This window comes from Quercus suber, unplaced genomic scaffold (genome assembly GCF_002906115.3).
Source record: "Quercus suber isolate HL8 unplaced genomic scaffold, Cork oak 2.0 scaffold_143, whole genome shotgun sequence".
NCBI lineage: Eukaryota > Viridiplantae > Streptophyta > Magnoliopsida > Fagales > Fagaceae > Quercus > Quercus suber.
Window position 1 is genome coordinate 332,310 of NW_027069604.1, and position 5,626 is coordinate 337,935.

Below are 5,626 nucleotides of genomic sequence, written 5' to 3' on the forward strand. Positions count from 1 at the left end.
AAGTAGCTGCAATGTATTTAATGTGATGTTACAGTTTTTTCTTTAGATATTTTTGAGTTCTTATCACTCCAGTACATGCTTGAAGCACATCTTCACCTTGTAAACCTCCTGATATGTCACCTAGGTTGCTGGACTATAGATTCAAACTGTATTTGTTGTGTCCGAGGAGTATTTGTTGTGTCCGAGGAGGATTCAAACTGTGTTCCTTCTTTGTGAGACTTTAAACTTAGGGTATCTCTTAATCACTTACCCCTCCTCGTACAAGCTCACGTTCCCAGATGAGGCCCAAGGCCCAATATACAAATTTGGGCCTTTATCCCTACAATAGGCCCTAAAAATTCCAGTTTTTCCCTCACATCCGAGGAGAAAAAAATGGGATTTTGATTTGCTTCAAATTCAAGGGCTGGGAATATAAAAATCCTTGAGTTTACACGTGTGGGAGTATAGTTTTGTACACTTCATAATTGCTACTGACATTTCGGAATCCGCAAAGCGCCATTAATTGCTCTAGGTGGCGTTATGTCCCTTACATCTAACGGTGAGGCATTAATCTGACGGCTGGTATTTTTCCTCAGGGTTTGGGCGGGATAACTCCCACTCATTCTTTGCCCTCTATATAAAGCCTTGAAGGAAAATCATTTTTCATTTACTTTACAAACTCTCAAGCTCTCCAGCGATCTCAAGCATTCAAATTCACAAGACCTGTTAAATCGTTAAGCTTACCATACCTATTTCCCTAGAAATCTTTGAGAGTTTTTCTAAAGGTTTCAAGGATCATCACTCACCTTAGTTCACGTAAGTTTTGATTTCTCCGAACCTTTCTTTTTCTCCTTGGCCAATCTCCTCGACCTTCAAATTCTTATTTCTCCAGTTGTCATCGTCGGTGTTTTCCTCTTTAATTTGTTTGAAATTGGTAGATTTAAGCATTTAGTGAATAGCTCTGCCAAGATAGAGATTTTTAAAAAAGAATACCATATATCGCAGGAAGTCGCCCTGTGGTACTGTTCCCCAGAGGAAATAGTAACCAACTGAGAAGAGGGGGAAGTCATAATCCCTATGATAACTTTCATAGAAGGGGGAATGACTCTCCCTATGGGTAGTATTACAAGGGACTATCTCTGCAACCATAGGATATGCCCTCACCAATGGCACCTAACCTTTTTAGGATCCTAGGAAGTGTTGATGCTCTGAACGAGCATTTGGGTTTGAGGCTCACCTAGCACGACGTGGTCCACATGTACGAGTGTCACAAACAAAAAAGGGTAGGATTTTACCTCAAATCTCGATCTGATATTGTCAGGCTCATCTCGTGTCTCCCCATATCTAACAAGGGGATGAAAGACGACTACCTGATTGCTTCGGAGGCGTGGCATGATGGTCTTCATTGCCCAGTCGAAGAGGGAGAGTCAGGTGGAACATCTTAGATTTAGGTCTCCTAACAATTAGGGATGGCAACGGGTCGGGTTCGGGCCGGGTTTTTTCATACCCGGACCCGACCCGCGGGGCAAGGCCCGTAGCCCGGACCCGGCCCGTTTAGGGTACCGGGTTTTTTCCCGGGGCCCGGACCAAGCCGAGAAACCCTGCGATATGTGATAAAACGGGAACCAAATGCCTGGGTGAGCTCCTTGAAGGAACTTATAAAGTCTGCTCTCAGGCTATCGAACCACCTCATTGCGACTAGTCCCAGGCTAGATGGGAAAACCTTACACATTAAGGCTTTGTCCTTGGAATAGATAGTCATCCTCTAGTTGAAATGGCTCATATGCTTCATAGGGTCTGTTCGACCATTGTAGATGGTGAACATTGGCTAATAAAAGCGCTGAGGAAGTCTTGCCTCTTCAATCTTATGCGTGAAAGGGGACCTGGAGATTTGGTTTAGGGCCCTGCTCATAGCGTCGTTTCCTACACCTCTACGTGACGGGCTTCGAAACCGCCGCTCACGACGATGTTCCTCTTCATAGGAGAAAGATTTGCTGGGTGGGGTTCGAGACTTCCGCCTATAACTAACGTCCTCTTCACTATCAAAAGAAACATCAGAGTTCAAAGAAGCTTGTTTCCTCTTTGCATGGCGTAACTCTCTTTTTAACTGATCGATCTCCAGTTGCATGCTCTTATTGTTCTTTTAATGGGAGATATGGCTCCCCCACGAGGTTGACTCCTGTCAGGGTGTGTGGTGTGGATACTTCCTTCACAGTCACCTCTCTGCTCAAGGTTAAGGAAATGGTCATCGTGCTGGGATCCTCTCGACTCTACTTGTAGTGGATCTGGTTCTGCCATAGTTAACCATTGCTTTCAATATCACCCAAGCTCTTTCCCATAGACGGCGCCAATTGTAGGGTCACAATTTAGGGCCCAAGCCCACAGAAGAATTGGATGATGGCCCAATGAGCCTAATACAATAAATTTGTAGATAATGGGTTAAAGAGCTAAGTTTTAATGAAATTAATAACGACTAGTATGGATTTAGAAGATGATCAAGCAAGAATAAGACTCATTAGATTGAATAAATTTACCGTCCGAGGAGATAATTCAGAGTATAAATCAATATAACTGTTTATAAATACAACTTTAATTACTATAGTATTTCTTTTCCCTTTTTCTTTTCTTTTCTTTTTCTTCCCCCCCCCCCTTCTCTCGTGGAAGGTCTCTCACATTATATAGTTCATCTCAAGCCACCCTGATCCTACACTTGTCGATCATCTAAACTTTCACTTGAGTGCCTGTCCCTTCAAACGCCTTCTTTGGCTTTTTGTAAGCAGTAGTAGCTGATACTGCACTGTTCAGGGGTCTTCTCCACATAAATATGACTAGAAAAATAGCTACAATGCATTTAATGTAGTGGTAGCAGCTTTTCCTTTAAATATTTTTGAGTTCTTATCACTCCAATACATGCTTGAAGCACATCTTCACTGTGTAAACCTCCTAATATGTCACCTACATTGCTGGACTATAGATTCGAACTGTATTTGTTGTGTCCAAGGAGGATTTACTCCTCGGACCGTTCTCCATCTATTCCTTCTTTGTGAGACTTTAAACTTGGGGTCTCTCTCAATCACTTACCCCTCCTTGGACACGCCCACGTTCCCAGATGAGGCCCAAGGCCCAATATACAAATTTGGGTCTATATCCCTACAAGTAGCATCAGGTATGTGTTGTGAGATTGCAACCTATCATTATATTTCCTTTGTCTATTGTTACACTTCCTCTTTACATTAAATAAATGCTTTTCTTTTTTTTCTTCCTTTTTTTATAATTATATTGTTCTCATGTTTATGCTAGTTCTGTTATCATAGTCTAGTTAACAGAATGAAGGTACAATTGAAATTTATAGTGGCATCAGGTATGTGTTGTGAGATTGCAACCTATCATTATATTTCCTTTGTCTATTGTTACACTTCCTCTTTACATTAAATAAATGCTTTTCTTTTTTTTCTTTCCTTTTTTTATAATTATATTGTTCTCATGTTTATGCTAGTTCTGTTATCATAGTCTAGTTAACAGAATGAAGGTACAATTGAAATTTATAGTGGTTTAGTTTTGATCAGAAACAAAATTCCTCTTCTGATTTTTTCCCACTGCTTTAACTTTTTATGATCTCTGTTTCCTGATGAAAGATCCTGTCCTTATACTTGTTCCTAGCTATTATCTATATGTGTTTATTTTTCCTAGTTTCTATAACCAATAAACCAAGCACTATAGAATTACCCAAAAAAAACCAAGTGAAGCAGTATAGAATTTTGTGAAAAGTTTTCAATTTTGCTTCGAGAAAGTTATGGTTTGAATTGAGGTTGACAAGGACCTTTTGTAGATTTGCTTTTCTGACTTTATTTTGATTAGTTGAATAGTAATCTGAAATTTTAATCCATAACCCAAGATTTGCGAGAAGATTTTCCACGTCAACTTCAACGCAATACTACTTTAAACAATTTTGTTAAGTATAATGACTACTGGTTCTTGGGCAAGTAATGTTTACTCTAATATTAATATTAGAAATTCATTCATAACTAACTTGTCAATACTTATAGGAATATGATTTTAAATAAAGAATTTCATTTACTGCTGAATGTATGAGTATGAAGCTATTGCTCACATCTGCATAGTACTTACACTAAGCCTCTTAACCTCGTGCACTTGCAGAATTAGAAGTGTCTAGTTCACACTAATCATGGGGAGTTATTTGCCGATTAATTTGATCATTTGATTTAGAGGAGAGAGCAGCCAAGATAGCACAAGAAACAATAAAATTTTTAAGATTTTCCCTTAAAAGAAAGAAGAAAAAAAAAAAGAAAAAAAGAAAAAAAAAAGAAAAAGCAAGATTTACAGGAGAGAGCAGCCAAGATAGCACAAGAAACAATAAAATTTTTAAGATTTTCCCTTAAAAGAAAGAAGAAAAGAAAAGAAAAAAAAAAAAAAAAAACAAAAAACAAAAGCAAAAGATTAAGATGCAACAGACATATGGTGGGAGGATATTCCCCATCTCACCAATGTTATATTGACAGATGTATAGTCATTTTAATTTCAAGCAATCAAACACTATTTTTTTTTTTTTTTTTAAGAAAAAAAGTATGCTAAAGTGTTCAGTACTTCCTATGCACTAAACTTAATACGATGTGGACATGTGACAATTTAGTGCACAAGACACTAGACCCAAATCATGTCCATTAAATGGAGGTTACCCAAAATCAAGCATCTTATAATCAATTTTAATTTAAACAATCTAATAATAATAATCAAATCATTATAATCCAATTTAAAAATATAGGGTTTAAATTTATTTTTTTACTTACCTAAAACTCTCACTCAAATTGATAGATATGGTATGCACTACATAGTTTTTATCTTGGGACGTACCACTTCGTGGGATAGTATATTATATCTTTTTCTTTTATTTATTTATTTATTATTTTTTTGAAGGAGATGGTATATCTTTTTTTGATAAGTAAGAAGGCATATATTTCAATCTTTTACACTTTAATATACCCACAAGTTCTTAAAAAATGCAACAAGATCTATTCTCATTCTGATTATCAGGGGAGGAAATCTAGGTGCTAAGCAACTACAAAATCAGCTAGGGATATTTGGTTGTTCCTTATGTTTCTAATTTAATGCTTTCAGGTCAGGAAATCATTGGACAAAAATACCGCAGGCTCTAATCCCCCAAGATTAGTATATATCCTTGCCAGGAGCGTTTACCACGAGAATACTACAGGCTCTAGTAGATCACGTCACTTGTCCACCATACCACTAAAAGACTCCCACTTGTTTAAAATTACTGAGTCAGTAATCACTTTTTGTTTATTTATTTATTTATTTTTTTTAACTTAGCAATTTTAAATAGGTGTGAATCTTATAGTGGAATGGTAGACCACGTCACTTGTCTACCATTCCACTAAAAAGCTTCCACTTCTTTAAAATTGTTGAGTCAGTAATCACTTTCTGTTAAAAAAAAAAAATTTAACTTAACAATTTTAAACAAGTGTAAGTCTTTTAGTGGATTGGTGGACCATGTCACTTGTCCACCATGTAAAACTTATAATTTCTCGTTTACCACAATTGACCAGGTCTTAAGTGGTGTTAACTTACTTACTCTGAGAGAGAGAGAGAGAGAGAGAGAGAGAGAGAGAGA